This window comes from Netta rufina (assembly GCF_964035555.1).
Source record: "Netta rufina genome assembly, chromosome: 4".
Classification (NCBI taxonomy): Eukaryota; Metazoa; Chordata; class Aves; order Anseriformes; family Anatidae; genus Netta; species Netta rufina.
This window is the reverse complement of record NC_140127.1, coordinates 59,439,924-59,463,976: the sequence shown is the minus strand read 5'-3', so window position 1 is coordinate 59,463,976 and position 24,053 is coordinate 59,439,924. Positions and strand designations below refer to the sequence as shown.

Genomic DNA, 24,053 nt, shown 5'->3' with positions numbered 1-24,053 from the left:
CTTCTCCAGTCTGAATCATGTGCTGGCTGATCCATAGAACCACAAAGATAATCAAGCAGCTGGAGCACCTCTGCTGTGAAGAAACACAAAGAACAGGGGGTGTTCAGCCTACAGAAGAGAAAGCTCCAGGGAAACCTCATTGTGACCTTTCAGTACTTAAAGCATACTCATAAAAAAGATGGAGAGCAACTCTTTGTTCAATTGGATAATGACAGGACAAGGCAGAATGGTTTTAAATTGAAAGATAGACCTAGATTAGATGTTAGGAGGAAATTCTTCACTCAGAGGGTGGTGAGGCACTGGAACAGGTTGCCCAAAGAGGTTGTGGATGCCCCATCCCTGGAGATGTTTAAGACCAGGTTGGATGGAGACATGCATAAGATGAAGACATCATAAGTTAATTGCTGAGGCAGTACCTGGAAAAGGTAAGCACTGCACAGAATATCACTGATTATTTATTTTTACAAGTTTGTTTTGTCAAACTCTCAAAAAAAAAAAAAAAGCAAAAAAATCAGTTTTCTGTGACCTTTATCTTCATGCAGAAACCTTTTATGTTGACAGTCATACATATTCTTAAGGGGGGGAACTTGACCTAAAGCTGAAGAACTGACTATATTCACAAGGAAGACATGATTTGCTAACAGTTTACTACTGAAAATAAAATTCGCTGAATACCTTGAAAGTGTTTTAATTCTTGAAAACTATTTTCATGTTAAAATATAAAATACTTTTATTCTTTTGCAAGAACATATTAAAGCAAAGAGAGAGAAATTTAAAGCAAAGGCTTTAACTCAATTATGTAAACTCAAGGTGCTTTTGGCATGTCATTTCTTTTCAGAAGAAAATACGGGAGAGAAGAAAAACTAAAATCCAAGTGATTTTAACAAAGCCTAATCTTTACTCACAAGTAGGATGTTTATTCATGTAACGTTTTTCTGGTATGTCTCCATCTTAGAACACAAGAAATTATCAGTAGACCCCAAGAATCACAAAAACCGTAGCACAAACATAATCAGTCTTAAAGAGAACTACATCTAATAGTAAATTCTGAAGAGAGAATGTAGTGAGTTATGAAGTATCTGAATTTGTTTCTATGTCACTGTTAGGATTCTAATTTAGAAATAAATAGCTTCTGTGAGGTGAAATATGGTAATGTCAAAAAGGTATTGGCAATGCATTAGACAAAAGGATGCTTTCAGAAGTAGGAATTTATTCAGAAGTTTGCAGTGCTGAGTATTTTTGCATATTTTAGTCATATTCATACCTAAAGATATAGGTTTCAGCTAAAATCAGAAGAAAATCTGGGAATTCTTGATCAAAAATTATTTTCAGTTTTATCAAAAAGGCATACCTGTGTGAAGAACTGCATAGGTATCTTTAGAACAGTGAAATTAGTCTAATTTAAAAAAAAAAAAAAAAAAAAAAACACATCAGCTTTTAAAAAAAATTAAGTCTCCTACAAGCTCCCCAGATAATTTCTTTGCTGCTCTTGCAGTCAGCAATCCAAACTGGGTCAAGGAACTGAGTCTTTAACACAAATAATAGGGAAGACAAGCGTTAGCAAAATTGAATCCAGCCCCACAAACTGCCAAGTACCTGCACTGAATTGCCACAATTTATCCCAAAAATTTATCTGAATTATCACCGTAAGTGGTTTTTGAACCTGAAAACACTCCTTGCAATGTATCTTCTAAGATGAAGGAGACACAGGTTTCAGTTTAGAGGAGTTATCTGCACACTTGGGTTGAAAGGGTGAATTGGTTCAGCCAATGAAAACACAGGAGATTAGGAAGAAATGACGAGTTGTGTATTATAGACATTTGCAAAAACAATGGCCTAAAAAGTCTCAGAGTTAGTTTTTCATGTTTTGTCTGTGAGTGTTGAGAGGGAAAAAGCATGGCATCTGCACAGCCACTTCCTTATGATGGGATCCAGTGCTAAAATTTATCTGACATAGGCATTAATTCAGTCTCATCTTGGGACATTACAAAAATTAATCATTATGTCTTGGGTCCTTCCAAAAGAGCCTCTAGCTTTAACATTTACAGGAGACTAGTAATCTGATACATCAGTAAAATGAAGAAAAGCAGTAAGCAAAGTCTATTTAAACCACCCCATCTGTAATACGGAAATCATTCTTTTTTTTAGAAGAAAATATCATTCTCCATTTCAATGTACCAAGAATTAATCCTCTTATTATCACAAACTATTCACTTAAGAACTTATTTTCCAATTTTAAGTTGGAAAAAGATCACCATGCATAAAATTTGTATGAACTTTACTAAGTCTAAACTTTCAATATCTGCTTTAGCAACAAAATGCACAGAGAATTTGTTCTGCTAGAAAATATCTTTAGTAGTTGAACTTCATAGTATTCTAAAGATAAATGTGGCATGTGGCAGGAGGATTTTTTTTTTTTCCTTTTCTAAATACGCTACATCACTTGATACTTATTTTCTAAAGACAACATAACATTGGCTTACACATTGATTTGTTATATTTGAGCGTGGAAGATAGCTTCCTGACGCAGCTGGTTAGTGAACCTACCAGGGGTGGTGCCCCGCTAGACCTCTTCACAAACAGAGAAGGACTGGTGGAGGATGTGATTGTCGGGAGATGTCTTGGGCAGAGTGACCACGCAATGGTGGAGTTCACTATTCTTGGCGAGGCCAGGAAGGGGACCAGTAAAACCGCTGTTTTGGACTTTCGGAGGGCTGACTTTGAGCTGCTCAGGACACTAGTTGGTGGAGTCCCTTGGGAGGCGGTTCTGAAGGGCAGAGGGGTCCAGGAAGGCTGGGCGCTCTTCAAGAGGGAAATCTTAATGGCGCAGGAACGGTCTGTCCCCATGTGCCCAAAGACGAGCTGGCGGGGAAGAAGACCAGCCTGGCTCAACAGAGAATTGTGGCTTGATCTTAGGAGAAAAAAGAGGGTTTATAATCTTTGGAAAAGTGGGCAGGCCACTAGGGAGGACTTTAAGGATGTAGCGAGGCTGTGCAGGGACAAAATTATGAAGGCCAAAGCTCATCTGGAGCTCAATCTGGCTACTGCTGTTAAAGATAACAAAAAACATTTCTATAAATACATCAACACAAAAAGGAGGACTAAGGAGAATCTCCATCCTTTACTGGATGCGGGGGGAAACTTAGTTACAAGAGATGAGGAAAAGGCGGAGGTGCTCAATGCCTTCTTTGCCTCAGTCTTTAGCGGCAATACCTGTTGTTCTCTGGATACTCAGTACCCTGAGCTGGTGGAAGGGGATGGGGAGCAGGATGTGGCCCTCACTATCCATGAAGAACTGTTTGGTGACCTGGTACGGCACTTGGATGTGCACAAGTCGATGGGGCCGGATGGGATCCACCCAAGGGTACTGAGAGAACTGGCAGAGGAGCTGGCCAAGCCACTGTCCATCATTTATCAGCAGTCCTGGCTATCGGGGGAGGTCCTAGTTGACTGGCGGCTAGCAAATGTGACGCCCATCTACAAGAAGGGCCGGAGGACTGACCCGGGAAACTACAGGCCTGTCAGTTTGACCTCAGTGCCAGGAAAGCTCATGGAGCAGATCCTCCTGAGAGTCATCACGCAGCACTTGCAGGGCAAGCAGGCGATCAGGCCCAGTCAGCGTGGGTTTATGAAAGGCAGGTCCTGCTTGACGAACCTGATCTCCTTCTACGACAAAGTGACGCGCTGGGTGGACGAGGGAAAGGCTGTGGATATGGTCTACCTTGACTTCAGCAAGGCTTTTGACACCGTCTCCCACAGCATTCTCCTCAAGAAACTGGCTGCCCTAGGCTTGGACTGGCACACGCTTCGTTGGGTTAGAAACTGGCTGGATAGCCGGGCCCAAAGAGTCGTGGTGAATGGAGCCAAGTCCAGTTGGAGGCCAGTCACTAGTGGCGTCCCCCAGGGCTCGGTGTTGGGGCCGGTCCTCTTTAATATCTTCATCGATGATCTGGATGAGGGCATCGAGTGCACCCTCAGTAAGTTCGCAGATGACACCAAGTTAGGTGTGTGTGTCGATCTGCTTGAGGGTAGGAAAGCTCTGCAGGAGGATCTGGATAGGCTGCACCGATGGGCTGAGGTCAACTGCATGAAGTTCAACAAGGCCAAGTGCTGGGTCCTGCACCTGGGGCACAATAACCCCAAGCTGGGAGATGAGTGGTTGGAGAGCTGCCAGGCAGAGAAGGACCTGGGAGTGATGGTGGATAGTCAGCTGAATATGAGCCAGCAGTGTGCTCAGGTGGCCAAGAAGGCCAATGGCATCCTGGCTTGTATCAGGAACAGTGTGGCCAGCAGGGCTAGGGAGGTGATCGTCCCCCTGTACTCAGCTCTGGTGAGGCCGCACCTCAAGTACTGTGTTCAGTTTTGGGCCCCTCGCTACAAGAAGGACATCGAGGTGCTTGAGCGGGTGCAGAGAAGGGCGACAAAGCTGGTGAGGGGCCTGGAGAACAAGTCCTACGAGGAGCGGCTGAGGGAGCTGGGCTTGCTCAGCCTGGAGAAGAGGAGGCTCAGGGGCGACCTTATCGCTCTCTATAGGTACCTCAAGGGAGGCTGTAGCGAGGTGGGGGTTGGTCTGTTCTCCCACGTGCCTGGTGACAGGACGAGGGGAAATGGGCTTAAGTTGAGCCAGGGGAGTTTTAGGTTAGATGTTAGGAAGAACTTCTTTACTGAGAGGGTTGTGAGGCATTGGAACAGGCTGCCCAGGGAAGTGGTGGAGTCACCATCCCTGGAAGTCTTCAAAAGACGTTTAGATGTAGAGCTTAGGGATATGGTTTAGTGGGGACTGCTAGCGTTAGGTCAGAGGTTGGACTTGATGATCTTGAGGTCTCTTCCAACCTAGAAATTCTGTGATTCTGTGATTTAATGCTTTAATCTTACTGTTCCTTCTTACTCCTGTTTTTCATCTTTTTAAACCTCATTTCAAGTTGAGCCCAAATCCCACAGATAACACATAAGCATCCCTTATGGATTTTACTATGGCTCCAGAGAAATTCAGCATGTATCAGCAACAAGCCTCCCCATCCTGCAGACAATAGTATCATCTGCCCGAGAGGCAGATGAGAAATGCATGGGTAAATTCACAGAGCACAGTACAAAAAAATAATCAAACTGGACAACAGAAGGCAGACAAATGCATGTGGCCTCTCCTCTTAAGTGACAGCTTCTCATGGAGCAGGCAGAGAAGTAAGCAAAACCAATTAACAGATCTGGGAAGGACTAAATACATCAGAAGTAAAAGATAACCAAACAAGGACTATTAAAGTCCGCTTAAGAGCCCATGACACTGAAAACCAACAGGACAACAAACCAATATAGATGGCAGCAGGTGTCTTACACACAAAGAAACTGTCTGCCAAGACACAAGTTCTGTAAGAGTGGGATGTATTTTGCTGCTAAACCAAGGATACGTTAGCAGTATATTGCCCATACAAACCAGACCAAAGAGATAATAACATCCTAAGAACAATGACTTCCTAATGTATTTAAAGGGAATGGAATCAGAATATTGTCCTTTACATATCCATGTTTGCCATGTTCATTCATTGATAAAAGGAGAAGACTGAGAAAAGGAATTGAAACAATCTCAAAGATATTCAGAGTGATATCGATTTACTTTTTTTTTTTTAATTTTAATTCTAGTGCATATTCAATTAGACAGTTAGGTTAAATTAGTCCGCTATATATACTATTGGAACAGAGCTGATGTTCCTTCTGTTTTGTTTTTCTTCCTATTACTTTAATAGCTAAAACCAAGTTGCATTTTCAAACATCAGCCTTGATTCAGAGTGTATCTAATTTTTACTCAAGAGTAGTGAAGATTATTTTTGCACTGAATTTGTGCTAGATTCATCTAATGTTATTTCAATACCACTGGGACATGGAGAAATACAAGCAGTTTTGGCAGCTTTTGATCAAAAGCTAACAAAACAAAAAGTAAAAGTATATATTTGGTAAGGTAACTAACGGCATTATTTCCTTTAGAACTTCAGAGGTTGTTCTTTACCAATGACAACTTTCTCTGAAGTTACCTATGTATAGAACAATTCTGTGCTCAATTCATATGCAAATAGACAAGCACATTTCAGAAAGCAAACACTGAAAACTAACAAGCAGCCTGACCAATAAACTGGCCATTATCCTATCCATAATCTCTTTTAGATGAAGGAGAGCAACAAAGAAAGAGTAAATACAAAACCCAAGTATTACAAAATCTCAGTCCACAGACCACACTTGCAAATCAGATTCTGGAAGCCTATCTCAGTTGCCTGTCCAGAATCCGATGGATTATTTTGGTAACACTGAACACTTTCAAATAGGTTTAATATTCCAACTGATGCTCATTAGTTTTCTTTACCCCCTAGTTAAAGAAATCCTTTGGTATGCAAGACTTCTTGGATAGAATTCATACAAGGTGAAAGCCTTCTGATTATCTAAGATATCCATTAAAAATGAAACTTTTTTTACATGCTTCTTAAAAAAAAAAAAAAAAAAAAAAAAACTATCTTCCAGGCTTATTCAGGTTCCAAAGGATTCAGTTAAAGTAAGGTTCTACTAGATCAGGGAAAACCCTGTCTGTCCCACCAGCTCTTGACAAGCTGGCACTACAAAATTGTGCCTTTTCAGGGCTGTTTCCAAGTGAGGCTTCCCATAAGCCGCTAAGCACCAGGACTGGTGGGATGCCAGAATTCAATGCAGTTCTCACTGACCCCAGCCACCCAAAGCTGCCAAAGTGCAAAACTGGTGAGCAAAGCAGACACATGAAGCAGTAGAAGTATGAATTACCTCACAGCTCTCACTTCAGTTCTGGATGCTGCCAGTAGTCTAATACAGCCTTCTAAAAGAGTTAAAAATACAACTGGATTCACTGTTACCACGTCTGCTTTGGTCTCCTGTAAATCTGGGTTTGCAGAGGGAAAAGCACTGGGAAACTCAAGTTGGCATACCTTCATCTCTCTTCAGATGCACCATTATTTGTCCATACCTTGCCAAGAGTGTTGTCACTTCTAATTTTAAGCCTTGCAAATAACCTGGCTTCTATCACTTCCTTTGGGAAATAAGTCAACAGCCCATTACATTTCACTGACAGCCACCCAATGTGAGGGCAGGACACCAGCATCACACTCCAGGAGTCAGCTCATGGAGGATGAGACTTAAGGACTTTGCTGAATAATTTTCCTGCAGCAGATAGATACGTGGTTTCCTCACCTCACCAGGATGCTGCAAGTTTTAACCATCTATTCAACCCTTATACACACAACCCAGATGCATACAACCCTTCTGCATTCTTCCCCTTTGAAATCTATTCTGCAGCTACTGTAGCTTATACAGATCTGCTTCCCAATACATTTTTCTGGACAACTTTACCCCAAGTAACTACAGCATCTGGAAAAGGTGGCCCACCACAAGCTTTGTATGTGTATGAAATATCTGTATGAAAAGGGCATATCATATACTGAAGGGACTTGTAGTTTGCTGCTATGTACATGGGTAGGAATCCAAATGAGCTGCAGTTTCCAAATCCACATGAACAGTTTTTCCTCAGATACATCCCGCTAATCAGAGATGCAGTAAAAAGGCTTCCACAGAGTACAGAGAAAGGACAGCCCTTCCTCTGTGTGGAACCATAAAACAGGTCTCACAACTGCACCACCATAAATGTATTTAACATTTGGCACAGACTTTGTAACTGTGATACTGTAGCTTTATGAGGTATGTCATTAGGAATATACATTTAAATTCACAAACAGACATTAAACACGTATAATACTATATATAACATACTAGAAAAATGTTGGAGAAACTGTTCTAATTCATCTCCATTGATACATCTGACAGGATGTATATGTATTTTGTGTATACGATTATATTTTCCTATTCTTAATATTACAGAATGTTTTATTTTAACTTTTGTCTCTATGTCATATGCATTTCAAATCCTTAATTAGTAGGAACACATTTCAGGACACTTAGGTAAGAAAAGTGCAGATGTCAAAGTATAAAAGCATTTTAGTGATATTCCAAACATAAACAAAACCAAATTTTGTGTAAGTTTTAGTAGAGCTTTAAATACTACCATCACCATTTTAGGTATTAACTTTACAACCCATTTATAAGATAGCAATGAGCCTTTCTTGTTAATTCATTCTTGTTAAACTAGAATGAATTTCCAGGATTTTTAGACTGTTACTTGAAGCTGCAAGCAAATATTTAACAGCTTCAGAAACAAAAACTAGAGTAATAAGATGCTATCTGAGACTTATGCATAGCTTGTTGAGACAATGGAACTGAGTCTCAGAGGATAGTCATGTTCTATGATTGTTTCTACGATTTATTATTATAAGCCTTGGGCACTTCATTACTAAGTTGAAGTGTTAATTATTTCCAAACTAAATGAAGTATGATTTATCACCCCCAGACTATGCTTTGTTTCACCTTAGAAACAGTAAAGGAAAGGTTTTAACAAAGATAGTATGCAACTTTCAAAAATACTTTCGTACATTTTTGATGTGTGAGTGGCTTTTAAGGAAGCATTTAAATGTTGGCTGATATAAGCCATTACAATACTAATGTGGAATGACATAACTTTTAAAAAAAATATATTTATAGGATCCACTGAAAGCATGCCCTAATTATTGGCTATGTGTGAAGCAATTTCCAGTACACTGTGCCAGTCTGCCACTGCAGCCACTTAAAAATTAACTAGATTTTATCAGCATTTCTGAATGATGACTGGGAAAACAGCCAACGCCTTTACAACGAGATAGATCAACTTCTGGATCTGGTCAGCAAAAGCTGGCAATGCATTCCGAACACCAAGCAAAAGACTGCTTAATTGAATGATGTTTATTTAACTGAAAAAATGCAATGGGCAATGCCACTTTCTCTTGGAGAACATGCAAATGTAAATGCTTCTGAAATTCAGCTCTGTGCACAGGCACTTCTCCCTTTGGAGAAGAGGAAAAAAAACTGTTTAGAAGCTGGTATCACTGCCCAGGTAGGTTATGGGCTTGGGGTGCCACTGTGATGCATCCCTGGAGAACAGATACAGATATCTCTGTGCCAGCATTTCTCTTATGCCCCGCTGCAGAAAGGGTCTCACCAGTTGTACTCTCCTCAACACCTCCAGGGCTCTGGACAAAAAAGCCTGGGTAAAAACCTGCTTGTGCCCCAGACACTTACCCACAGTGTTGAGCAACAGCTGTTGTTTATACTTCAGAAGCTGACAGACCAGGAAGGAGAGCGTTATTCCAGCACCTGAATAATAATTGTACTTTTTCCCTTCCCCCAACTCTAGCATTTGACATTGAGGCACTACGCACAGTAGCAAAGTCATGATGCCATTATGACACATGAATCTGCTCTGCATGACCTATACTAGGGTAATTTTCTATGCAAGAACTTAAAGTGCATCATTTATACCCAGTTGAGCACATTTGCACTGTAATGCAACATCTAAAAAACTAAAGTTAGCCCTTGAATGCATAAGTAGGAAGGAATAAAGTACACTATACTGCAAAATAGTTTCAACAATTTTCATTATAGCACAGATCTATAAACAGCTACACTAGCACAGCTGAGGAAACAGTCCAAATAAGAAGTACAGCGTATGGAAGCAAAACCTGAATTTAATTATGTCAATCTACCTACTAATAAAAGAATGAGATTTTGGTTAAATTACATAAGGTATAAACAAGCAAAAGAAACTGTTATTCCTTTCTCCAAGATCTCGCACATACACGGAGGTCTAGTTTGACTCTTCCTCTCATTCCTATTGTTCCTATGTAGAATTTAGTCTCTTTCTACTTCCATTGTCCTTACTAAAACAGTGTGGGAAGAACATTAAGTAAAAGGGAAGCTTCCATAATGAAATTTAAGATGGAAGATGAGAGGATGAACAAAGCAACCTCCCTAGACAACAGTTCTAATTTTCAATGTCTGCTTACTGGGTAAAATTCCAACATTGCTGGCACCACATACTAAAATTAAGAGGTGAATCGTTTCTATATGCCTCTGAATACTTGAATCCTTAAGAATTCATAACTTATTTTTAATCTAGAAAAGCATGCAAATGAAAAAAGACAACCCAGAATTTATCAGCTTTAAAATGAACCAATGAATTCTGCATTTACATTATTAGGATCTTTTGTTTTAGTTAATTCAGGTCAATCAGCAGAACTTGAGACAAGGCCCAGTTTACCAAGCTTCAAGTTTATAAAGGTCTAAGTTAAAAATCTACACAAGGGCTAAAAGCAAATTTAGGTGATGTGGAAAAGTCTTGTGCCCCTCCTGTTTTCTTTCAAGCATTTACTTCCTATTTTCAATATTATGACAGGCAGCAGTTAGAGAACATTTAACAGATAATTAGAGTTCCAAGTGGTTTGAATACTAAACCATACAAAAGCCCATGGAAATCAATAAAGTCTGACAGGTTCTCTTGTGTACTGTGTTTCTCAAGGAATGGGTAGAGAGAGGGATTTATACCAATTTTCCCCTGATATACCTTTTCCAGCTCCATTTGATTTAATATAAAGTGAACAACCTGGGTAGTCTGATTGTACTATGTCACCTTCAAGTAGCATTTAGTTTTATTTTTCCAATTCGTGAACTGCATTGTTTTCAGAGCTGTTTTGTCATGAATGCATTCGGAATGTTTAATGCCATATTCCAATTACATCAGTGATACACACAAATCCGAAGTGAACTTTCCTTCTTTTTCATACCTTTTAAGTGTCAAAGCACCTCAAACAATGAATATCTTTTCCATGGATGTGGTTCCTGTCTGTTTCCCCACCCTACTAGGAAACAGGTGACTGACCTATGTTACATTGAATTGGCAAGCAATGACAGCAAACTTTCATGTATTTGTTGTGAGAAGCATAAAGAATTTCAACCTAATACATGTTCCCATGAAGATTATAAATTGGAGGACAGCCTTCAATTATCCCCTTACTGGAAGGAAGGGAAGCAAGAAAAGCAGGAGCAGCCATGACAACACTGTCATGCCAATGTCAGAATCTCTCACCCCTCTGGTTCTGCTCAGTACTGCCAGGCAAGATTTGGGGATTAAACTGAATACATTTCAGAAGATGTGAGGAGGGAAAAAAACAAGAACAAAACCACATAAGACGAGAGTAGCTCCCTTCAAAGCCAGATGCAAGTACTCTTGAGAAAGTTAAGAAGGAGCATCTTGTGGCCTCTGCAGGGTGATGCAGAGTCACCTAAATACACAAGCTGACTAAATCGAACTTAAACAGCATAACCTTTGGAAAGCAGCAAATTTATCTTAATATCTGCCAGCTGCTCCCATACATTCTTTAAACAAGCATGGCATTTTAATGCCTTGTTACTCAAAAAGCACCATTGCTTGAGGCTCAGTACAGTCACTTGATGAATAGCTGACTGGTTTAAAAACTTTCTTTAAAAATTCCAGTTTTTCTAGTACCTTTTAACTTTTTAAACTTTTTAAGACCCTAAAAAAAAGTTACCGGAGAAGAAACTCGGAGCTCCCTGCGCTGAGCTGTGCCTCGTGGCGCTGCCACCTGCTGGCCACCAACCTGGGTCACAGAACTACTGCAAAGCCAGCTATTGCAACTCCGGTCCTTTCTAGGAAGATACATTGTACCATCTTTAGCTCAGTGCTCTAGAAAATGATCAGAATGAAGCCTTCGTACAGTAGACAAAGGGAATTGTTTCACCGTTAATGATCATGGACTGAAGGAAGCAAAAAACTCAAAGCTGTGAAGGAGATCAAGACAGGGAGTGGAAGATGTTTAAGTTCAGAGATGCTCGTTCCCATATATTGCCACCAGTACAGCAGCATGTACCAGATTTGGCCAATGTCAGCAGATATTTAAAAAATACAATTTGAAGCCACATTGTTTCCAGCTACATGACACAATTTTGAGGACTTGATGAATATGGGCATCCATCTTCAGAGATGGTTGTAAGATCAGAACATTAAACAATGCAGCTAAATGTTGTAACGACGTTCTAGAGGTGTGATGTTTAGCCAAGAGCACATTTCCAAGCATACCTAGTGCAAGACTGTCAGGCCAGGTGTGGGCAAATAGGCTTTACTCCCATGTAATTCAGCAGACAGCTGCACAGACAAGTTTCTACCATCAGGATATTTGGGAAACAGGTCCACCTAGAAGATACAGTCCCTTTACATCACAGTGGCTCATCCTCTATGGTTTAACTCTTCCCATAAGCCCTTCCCCATGAAGGTAGATGAACCACACATCCAAGAAACTGGACGTTATTCAAGTGTTTCTCAAGACCTTGAAACTGGGACCCAATCCCCTACACTTGGATGAGCCAATAACCAAAAGCTCATGCTCAAGAAAGAGCAAGCACATCTATGGACAACGTATATTAAGAATAATAAAACTTGGACTTGATCAAAGATTTCCATATGAGATACTGAAAGAGGAAACTGGGGCAGACACATACCATTATTTCTCCTTGTATGCCTTTGCATCACTGGTTACCTGCAGCCTAGGAGTTGCCAAACAGACTTTATATAAGCCAGTGTACTGAAAATCAGTTAGCATTTCTATTTGAACTTGACCAATGGCTTCAAAAAATTATTAGCAGTTAGCAGAGGTGAACTCCCTGATTTAATTAGTCATTGTATGTAAAACTTATTTAAACCAAATCTGCCGCCAAATACTTTCATTAGTTGCTCCCCGCCTCACATACTGTGAGGCAGACTGGACAACCTTCTCTATTTGCTTGTCTCAGTCCATTTATATTCTAGTACCCATTATCTTCATATTTGTTTTCCAAGCAGAAGCATTCTAAATTAAATAACTTCTCATATGGACACACTCCCATTCCAAAAGCAAAGAAAAATCAATGTGCCCTTTCTCTTACCTTTTCTGATTTTACCATGTCCTTTCTGAAGTGAGTGCACGTAGAATGTATGAGGAGCAATAGTGATATTTTGTTAGACATTTCCTTTCCCTCCACATTCCCAATGACACGTCTGCTTCCAGAACTAAGAATTTCTAATTCTGGTTACACATATTCTCCTTCTGAATAATTTCATTTATTATTGACACGAACACCACCCCAACTGACCAATAATCTTCTGCCACTACTGCTACTAAATTTTATATTTAAATACTCCGATTAACTTGGGGAATATCCACCAAATCTGTCATTTTACCATTCACCTTCTTTCCCAGGTAACTGACTAATGTGTAAAAAAACTAAATATCTTTCCATTAATTCTTACGCCTTTGGCTCTTAAGTTTACTGTCTTAATAGGCTAGGAGAGAGTTTTCCTTGTTATCCTATTAAAGCTATTCGGTGATAAAACTCTTAGGGGGGAAAAAAAAAAAAAGTCCTTCAAATTCTTATCATACTTCAATCAATTATGACAATTTTATGCAAAAGCCTACCCAAAATTCTATCCTGATTGATGCCAGCATTCAATTTTTTCCTCTTAGAGGTAAGATTTATTTTTCCTCTTTACAAGGCATTTCTACTAGTTCAATCACTTCAACTTTTTTTTTTGTTCTATAAATCAGATTTATTAGATTGTACTTTCTGAAATGTTATTAAAGAGCATTTTTACTGTCTCCCATCCCTCTGGAAATGGACTTGATTTAAGTGAGAAGTTATGCACCACAGTGAGCAGTTTGGCAAATTCACACTTGAAATTAAGAAGTCATTGCATGACTTCAGCAGTTTGCTGCTGTTCATTTTACCAGCTTGTTCTAAATCTAACAATATTTAATTCTGGTACAGAAATGCACTGGAAAAATTAAAGGTTTGTGGGAACATCAAGAAGCTCTTCTGTAACAGGTAAGTATACAAATCACTATAGAGAAAGTAGCCTTAAAAAAAAAAATAAGTTCACTCCTCTGCCTAGTTTTAACAGTTTATTTCATTCTACATTTCTTCCTTACAAGCAAAGGCTCTAGACATAAACCTATTAGGCTGTTTGGGAAAATCATTCATCCTTTCCCAGCCAAACAATTCTATTTTTCCACAGTTAAATATTAGGTTGGGACCAAGCACAAGAAAGATCAGTATTGATCTCAGAGTTAATGGATTATTGGTCCCTAATATAATAAACAGGTCTCCAATATCCTGTGTACAAAGAGTGAAAGCTGCTGGTAATTCCTTTAGAAATACTGCTCAAGAACATCCAGATTTTTTTTTTTAATGTTTCATACATTTAAATATTTTAAATACAGAAATAAGAAAATTGATTATGTAAGTTCAATATGTCCTATTTTTCTTAGGGAAAAAAAGGAAACTGAATTACCCTGCTTTGATTCATGTGCACCCTTTCAAAGCAAACCCTACAACAAAAATAAGAATAAAATGAATTGAACTCCTCAAGTTTTCCACAAACACACTGCAGTTAGTATTACATTACAGTATTTCAGAAGCTTTTTTGTTTTCTACCCAAACACCTATGCACTATGTCTACATGTATTATTGCATACCTGTGACTTCAGGTTTCATGTTATATTTTTAATCTTACCGGGCAATTGTACGTAAGGAGGAGATGTGACTTCAGGATAGGAGTCACAGAGAAGATGCATCCATTTTTCCATAAGGCCTTTATGATGCCTGTCATTGACTGTAGAGGGACTACATTATACATGGATCATTAACACATTAAGACATTTGTGACTCCTTTGAAACTATTCCCAACATGATTTCTACTGAAGAAACATGGAATGATGCATGCATTAACAGGGTTATCTGATATCTTCAGACATATTACTCAGATTCTTGACTACACGAGTAGGTAATTTTAGTAAAAAAAACTCAAAGTACCAGTCCAGTAGTAAACTATTACACTGCTGTAAAGTGAAGGTAGCAGCAAGCAAAACATTCTGGAAATGCTCTCAGTACATATTAATGCTCAAGAGCCCTGTTCTGGTGGGGACTAAATGACAGATAGCAATATGGAGACCAGAGAAGTCGGGGCTCAATGTTACGAATCTCATGGTTCAAAAACAGTGAGTGAGCACACAAGTTATTATCATTCATGACCACATACCCATTTCTCACATGCCTCCATCTAATCAGCTATGTAATTCCCAAATCACATCCTGTTAGTGTCTAACAGCCCAGAACATTTGCAGCTCTCCCCAGAAGCAAGAAAATAAGCTGATTTTGGGGAAAGTGAGTGCCCAGTGTCAGTCAGTGCTACAGGAGAGAGCCAAGGAGAAAGAAAATCTGGGGACTCGCTGCTTTTTGTATGAGTGATATTCTGGAGCAGGGTGCAGCTGCAGAGGGGAAAAACAATTTGCGGTAGGTTAAAGAGAAGGGAAGAGACCCTTCTGTTCAAACAGGCTGTGCCCTAACTATAAGGCCTTTTGGGTCTTACTTTGATCAACTGTAAAGCACAAGACTATGTAATTTTTTGTTACTATTTTTTTTTTTTTTTTTTAAATCAAAAGCATACATGCAGTAAATTAGAATCATGGAATGGTTTGGGTTGGAAAGGACCTTAAAGATCATCAGTTCCAACCCCCTGACATGGGTAGAAACACCTTCTGCTAGACCAGGCTGCTCAAAGCCCCATCCAGCTTGGTCTTGAATACTTCCAGGGATGGGGGATCCACAGCTTCTCTGGGCAGCCTATTCCAGTGCCTCACCACCCTCTGAATAAAGAATTTATTCTGAATATCTAATGAAATCTACCCTTTCTTAGCTTAAAGAGAGTATCCCTTGTCCTGTCACTACACCCCCTGACAAAGAGTCCCTCCCCAGCTTTCCTGTAGCCCTCTTTAGGTACTGGAAGGCCACTAAGGTCTCCCCAGAGCCTTCTCTTCTCCAGGCTGAAGAACCCCAACTCCCTCAGCCTGTTTTCATTGGAGGTGCTCCTTGATCATCCTTGTGGATGATCCTCTGGGCTCATTCTAAGAGGTTCACATCCTTCTTATGCTGGTGAGGGGGTGGGCCCAGAGCTGAACGCAACATTTCAGGTGAGGTCTCATGAGACCAGAGCCGAGGGTGAACAATCACTCCCTTTGACCTACTGGCCACACTGCTTTTGATGCAGCCCAGGATACAGGTGGCCTTCTGGGCTGCAAGCATACATTGTTTGCTCATGTGGAGCTTCTTATCAGCCAGCACCATCAAATCCTTCTCCTCAGGGCTACTTTCAATCCATTCCCCATCCAGCCTGTGTTTGTACCCGAGATTGCTCCAAAATTAAGAGTATGCTAGCTTCATTTTATTCACTGACTGAAGATTTAGAACAGGCAATAAAGACAACTTAGTCTGCAGAAAGAGGCGTGAGATTGAATCAAGAACACTGTCCTGGTTTCAGTTAGAACAGAATTAATTTTCTTCCTAGTAGCTGGTGGAATGCTGTGTTTTGGCTTAGGATGTGAAGAGTGCTGATAACACCCCGATGTTTTAATTGTTGCAGAGCAGTGTTTATACCAAGCCAAGGACACCTCAGACTTTTGCTCTGTCCTGCCAACAGGCAGGCTGGGGGTGCAGTAAGAGCTGGGAGGGGACAGACCCAGGACAGGTGACCCAAACTAGCCAAAGGGGTATTCCATACCATCTGACGTCATGCTGAACAATATATAGGGGTGGCTAGCCGGGGGGAGGGGGCCGGACTGCTCGGGGTTAAGCTGGGCATCGGTCAGCGGGTGGTGAGCAATTGCATTGTGCATCACTTGTTTGTACATATTATTGTTAGTAGTACTATTATCATCATTGTATTATTATTATTATTATTATTATTTTCCTGTCTTATTAAACTGTCTTTATCTCAACTCACGGGCTTCACTTTCCATTTCTCTCCCCCGTCCCAGAGAGGGAGGGGGGAGGGTGAGCGAACGGCTGCGTGGTGTTTAGCTGCCAGCCGGGTTAAACCACGACAAACCCTCAGAAGTATTATAACAAAAATATGAAGTAGGAAGGTTTTTGCCATCACTTCCAAGTGATGGATTTGTCCATTATGGAAAATGACGGCTGCTTAATCAAACACATGAAAATTCTCAAGGCATAGAATGCTTAGTTCATATTTGAATGCCTCTTTGGAAACTACCACTTACTTACTCTATTGTATGGATTGCTCTGTGCCATAAAATACCTCTATGTCAAAGAACTGAGCTTTGGTGTCATAAAAGGTATTATAAATTAGCTTTTGTTTTTGGAAGGGGATGGGAACAATGGAAGCATTACCAGAGGGTAGGGAACGTCCACAGTAGAAAATACATGTAAATAAGAAAAGAACACACCCCAGAATAACAGCTGTCAAATCATCCTACAACTGTTCAACAGAAATAACTTAAAGCCAAACAGCTGATGAAGCACATAATCTCCAGTCTTGAGGCTATTAGCCAGAAATAACCACTTCTGTGCATAGTTTAGACACATCAGTTTAAGCAATTTATAGCAAAAGACAGTCTTACTTGGTTAGTACCTCACTGTCACTAGCAAGTGAGTGAGAAATACCATGAAAATAAAGCTTTTTTTTTTTTTTTAAATGAAGCACCTGAGTCTGACACTGATCCACTCATGTTAGTGATTTGCAGCATAAGGCCAGCAACGAAAACAGCACCTGAAAGCTCAGCTAGCAAAGAATAAATTCAGTATTGGATAATGAAACCAACTTTATTGGACAATCTGACAAAAAGCAATTAATAAAAAATTAATTCAGTATAATCCAGGACTCAAGAAGCTATTGCAATTTATTGCAGCCCTTCATAACTGCTTAGGGGTTAATTTGTGAACTTATCTTATGCTCTTATGTCATCATTACTTTAAGAGCAATCTGTGCTCTGAATAGAGATTTTGATTTTTTTTTTTTTTTAATCCATTCAAAGGCAGGAAGAATGACAAAAATTCAGTCTTCACATTGCATGTGCTGTATAAAGAATAATGTTATCTTCTTTATAAAAAATCCAGAGAGCAAAAATGTCAGTGGCCAGTGGAATGCAAAAAGCTGCAAATAATTAAAATACCTTGTAGCATCTTTCATCTACTCCAATTTTTCCATACCTACTGAGGATGTATTGCTATTTCTTTAAGAAAATGCAACAGACTAGGTGGGAAAACTATCCCACTGGACATATTTTCATTATCTTGCTGTGGCAATGCTTAAGATAATGTATGTCCATCCAGAAGCAAATACAGTGGGATAGAAATTGTATCCCTAAAGTTTGCAATTATAATATTATCTTGCAGTAAATTAAAATACAATTACAAAACTACACAGTCTTCCTTTGGTTTCAAGTAAAAGAACATACTTATTTCACTCATTGCTTTCTTCTGGGAAAGAAATCCCAAACATTTTTTCAGTGCAAAGTTTTGGCACATTTTCAGCTGCAGTGGTGTATGATAGACATAAAACTCTGTTTCACATAAATATCTAGATGCATTTTTTTTTTTTTTTTTTACTATAATTAAATCCTATTTCACGGTTCCTATTTTCCCAGTCAGTTATACTTTTGATGGTTAGGTTTCCTAGAATGTCTTTGAACTATTAGTTTCCTTGAACAGCCAAAGAAATCCAAGTAAACTTTCATATTTTCAGTAGAAAATTGCTTAAGTTGTCTCTGAAACTCTCACCTAGACAAAACAGTAATAAAAACAAAACAGAAGACAAAGATCCCTAGATCACAATAAAATGAAAAGAAAAAAAATGCTGGGTTAGATCAGTTGTTGTTTCCACTTTCTTTGTATTTAGGTCTCCTAAAAGGATTGGCTGCTATAATCCTGAAACAGCAAAGAGCCTCAGTTTTTGCACTTCATAACAAAGCTTTGCAGAACAAGAAATGTCAATTGTCAACCTCCCTTTATTTAATAATACTAAGATCCAGAAGGAAAAGGTATGCCTTTCTATAAATTAAAAGTTATTTTGATTGAAAACTTAGGCTAATGTATTTAATCTTTGATTTTATCTTTTTCACTATTACCTAAAGTGAAAACTACAAATCTGTCAAATTCTGTGTGGTCTGAAAGACCACGATGGAGTTTGACGTTTTGTTATAAATTGTTCTCCAGAAGTCTCAGCAGATCAGTACATTTTCACTGTGCATTGCCAAAAGTACTATTACTGCTTTTTGCAAATCAGAAAGTGAAAAACAGGCTTTTAATCAATGCAGTTAATTCAATACTTTCACACATGCCATATTTGTAGCCTCTTCCTGCATACTACTGTATTTTGTGGGTGTTATCAGAGGACTTTTGTTTGTTCATTAAATATATGAAGGGTGTGGAACTCTGTACATATAAGGGCACACACTGCTAGATCTTCAGTGTTCAAGTTACCTAGGTCCAGATGGAGCCTAGTCATAGCCTAAGAAGGGGTGGACTGTTTACATTCCTGTTCAGACCTTTACGCAACAGGGCTTTGTCTTTCAGAGAAAGGTGTCATTAAACATACACAAGCCCAAGACACCCCACTAATGCCTTTATTAAAATCACAAACTAAAGAAATCTCAGCTTTCTTTTCAAGAAAATGGGGCACTTGAAAAACAGACTGGTAAAAACAATTACCTCTTGAGGAGCAAAAAAAACTCCAGATAGGAGTTTTTATCCAGCATCAAGAGCTCCAAGATGAACCTTCTGCATAATCAGCAATGCAGAACATTTTGGCCTGGGTAGGCACTCAGATAGGCTAACAACAACAAAAACAAGATGCTTCTTCATTTACAATTTTGATTGTTTATAAAAATACCTTCTGTCATTAAATACACAATAAAAAAGAGAGTTACCCTTACAGACATGTTTTCACTCAAGACATCATATGAAGTTATGGCAACTTCAAATACAAGTGGAACTTATGAGATGGCACAGTGTTAGGGGCTGCCACCTGAAGGGCTTACATTTATCCTAGACTGACCTAAATTTATGCTTTCCTTTCAGAGCAAAGAATGTTTTGTTGGTCACATCTGTTTTAAGAAACATGCCTGTAGAAGTATCTCCGACTTTTTTTTTTTTTTTTATTAGTAAGTCATGGGATGCCATTTTAGTTACTCATTCTAATCCTTTAAAAAACACACTCTTCACCAAAAATAATTGTATTTCTCCTAAACCACAAGTAACGTTCTCTCCCCTAGGATCCATAACTTCTACCAGCCAGACCTCTGACTCATCTGTTTGATAGTATGCAAGTAGGCACAACTTCAGCCAAGAACTTGGGAAACTGTCAGTATAATTTATAGTCTTACTGGACATTATTACAGGTGGCCTCCTTAAATTCTTACAGATTGCCATTTGTGAAGGACAAATTAATTACCTTAATGTGATGGTGAGAGGCCTTTATCATTCCATCTGGTACCATCTCATCATCATCAGCGCCATCAAGCAAATGAGGCCCAGGAGATATTAATAAAGCTACCCTGCTTTGCTCACTGTTGGAATTTACTGGGGAAGATTTACAAACACACAAGAATATAGGGTGAAGGGGGGCCAGAGGAGAAGGGACAGGATTTCAGTGAACATGATGGCAGACAGCTGTTAGCTTTCTTCTTTGATTAAAGAAATAATCAGAAAAAGGAAAATAAAGATATCAACAAAATATCAAAGGATGTTTTACTATACATATAAATAGGAAAATGATGTATCTGAATGAAAGGATGACAGACAAACTCACACATATAGTTGGTACAGAACAGTGCTGATGGAGGACAGCTGGAAGACCAACCTGGAGCATCATGAAGTTCAGCTGCAATGCAGAGTTATTACCTGGACGCATGCGATAGCCAAAGCTCTTCCAGAAACACAGACATGGAAAAAAAACACAAGTCCTATGTTTCTGCCTTTGGTATCACACCAGGCTATGTCTACTGGTGCTTCCAGTAGAAACCAGCTTCTCCTGGCTTTTTCTGTCACCCACTGACACTGTACATCAATGCAATCTTGTTCAAAGAGGGACAGCAGCATAATGAACTAATATCACATGAGGCATCTAACAGGACAAGGCACATAAGCCCATACATGGGGTAAAGTACTGAATAATGTTTTGCTAGTTCTTGAGTTTCCCACTTTGTAATGTGACAGCAGATAAAACTCTTAGAAGGAGAGTATCATAATTAAATATAGTAACACATTGAAGAACAATGCATCATTTAGAACAGTAAGATCTCTCCAGACACAATACTAGTAATCAGTACAAGAAAAAAATAATGAACAAGAATAAGAAGGGCAGAGATAAAGCTAGACCAGACATTTTTGCTTAAGCTTGGTGCATACACAATTTGATCTTGGTTGAAGAAAAAAATCCAATTAGATATTCAGCAGAAGGAATTTCTAACAGTACAGCTTTTATCTTTTTGTAGTTAAAAATACACTCTTCCAAAACACTACTAGATTTTATGAAGTTATCACCTAAAAAATGTGGGTTTTTTTTACAATTTAAAAAAATTGTTTTGATATTTGACCTCCTCATTATAAAAATAGACTTAAGAGATCTTAAGCATTTCATACTTAAAGTTTTAACAGGTGTCCAAGGAAGCATATACAGATTAATTTAGACTCATGAAAACTATGAAGTTCAGAACAAAGTTCAGAACAAAACCATCAGAAATGGGCAAATACCAGAGGGAACCTTCCTGGAAAACATGGCTACAAAGTGTTCAGTCTAACAAGGCAGCAAGACACCTAACACATGGCCATTTGTGGTCAAAAAAACTGCTTCTATGAGTGGAACACAAAATAAATTAAGTTCAAGTTGTCAAAAAAGGTAATGTACTATTTTTACCTCAGGAAATGAAGTTGCCATTTAATCTGAGGTAAAACACAATCTTCATGTCTTCCATCTGTGCATTAGGGGAGAATCTGTTCTTCTCACTTTTCTTATATGCAATTTTATATTTACATAACAAATCCAAACAAAGCCAAAAGATATGAAGTTCTGTAAAGCAGTTACATATTATATATGTAATATATATATTTATAGTGTAAGAACAAAAAAACAAATTTAAACCACCAATGATTTTTAGCACTGTTACAGTTCTAAAAGAACCTATAAAACAAGATCAGAGATCACATTCCTTTTTTGCTTGTACCAACTATATGAGCAATTAAGACAGTAAAAGAAGAGAACTCTTTTTTCAGAAAGAGTGACGGCTTATAAAAGTTGAAGATGAGCAATACAGTGAAGATAATAGATGCAGTGCATTGCACTAGAAGACAAACAGCACAGATAGAAGTGGAGAAAAACTGGCACTCAGTGTTACACTTTTGGTTGTACCAGTTCCTCAAGATGGCACTAGAAAAGGTCACTGCTGGACTGTGAAGTGAAAGTGCTGTAGGCATGTTGGTTTGGCTTAGCTCAGTACCTTCAGAGACCTACCCTACAGCTCAGTATCAGAGCAGTTTAATACCACATAGATATAGCATCTTGGAGCTCAGTGACACAACAGTGCAGCTCTGAAGCAGTTAAATGTAACCTGTCTCTATGTAGGTTAGAGGAAAACAAGACAGGAAAGCTACCTGTGATATACAACTCTGTGGAGGAGGGATACAGAAAATAACGAGCCTATGTTCAAAAGTTTCTCAAAACCATATTGTGCCTATGTTTCAGGACATATGTTCAGAGGAGCATTCCCAAGATCACCAAGTCTAGCACCTACTTACTACTGCAGAAAAAAATAAAATCACATCTTAGTTCTTCCTCACATGTACCAACCTTCAGTTCTGACGTAGTCACCCATCCTGTCACTAGTTAGGTGCCTGCTTCAGACACTTTAAAGTCTCTTTAACAGACAGAAGCCTGGACTTACTGATGGCTAATTTTTTCTTACTTATTCTTGTGTAACTTTACTCCTCAGACATTTTTTTCTGTCTCCACATCACCATTATAAGCTATTTAAAGGCAGCATGCATCATCACTTTCCCATAGCCCAGCATCTTTTGCCTAAAAAAGACCATTTATTTTAAACATGTATGTACTTTTTCTTCTCTTCCCCCTTGCACTTATCTCAAGTAAGGTGCAATGAAAAGGACAGTTTTCAATAGCATTGATGAGGATAAGTATTCACATTAAAGGACTGAGAAGAACCCCAAGAGTTGGCTTACTAATAGAGGTGTGAGCCACTGTTCCCATCCCAGCCACCTACAGAGGTAGAATGAATGTAAATCAATTGCTCAAGCAGGTATAGCAGTCAAAATTTAAGTATACAGACAAAACACACATATTCAAAGAGGTGTAAAATTCTAATACTACACTATCAATCTACCTCCACCAGCAAGCCTACTCCCCTTGCTACCAATGCCAACGGTGAAAGTGTTCTTATTAAAACATTTGACGTCAGCATTTCATATCCTATAGCTACCAATAAGCAAAGATATCATAAAAGCTAGTTACTGAGATATAGTTAGCTAACTTAATTTCATTATCAATTTAATGTTACAATATTTAAAATAATGCCTTCTGGTCTAGAGAAGGTCACATTGTCACTTTTGTACTAATAAAGTGAAAGTCATCAGAACAGGTGAATCCATTTTTTCATACAACATCTAACATAAAAGTAGAACTAGAGTACTCAAGCAAATCAGTACATCATAAATATAAGATGCAGTTAGCTGCATTTAAGACTTGCATTATGTAATGAAAAATAAAAATGACAAAGAAAAAAATCCCTCATCCTCTTGAATACTAAAGCTATGCTTAAAATAAATCACATGCAGGCAAGAACAGAAAACTGGTCCACTAGCTAATTACTTCTGCAAGCACTAATGAGAGAAATTTAGTAAGTATCATACAACACAGAAAGAAGAACCATTAAAAGATGAAATTAGTAACGTATTACTACACTATAGCATACATTAATTTTCACTTCTAACAAAAAGTTAAATAGTCCTATTGCTACTACCTTTTCCACAAAGCTGCTAAAGCATGACAGCTAACAAGAAATACTTGAAAAAGTCTCTTGGTTTTTGTAATTTTTATAATTTTTATTTAACCACTAGATGGTGATAGCTCAACACAGATCAGCTTCTAGTCTGCTAAAATAAGCATAAACTGCAACTGGACAGCATAGTTTAACATTAAATTCAAAGGTGCTTTCTACAAGCTGGGAAAAAAAAAAAAAAAAAAAAAAAAAAAGGAACAATTC

The 24,053-nt window shown here is 38.7% G+C and overlaps 1 protein-coding gene across 3 annotated transcripts in view; it reads right to left on the bottom strand.

Annotated features, from left to right (window-relative positions):
- KCNIP4 (potassium voltage-gated channel interacting protein 4) overlaps positions 1-24,053 on the bottom strand; it is a gene marked incomplete at both ends in the record, with an annotated part of 439,123 nt that overhangs the window by 349,636 nt on the left and 65,434 nt on the right. The window lies entirely within an intron of this gene.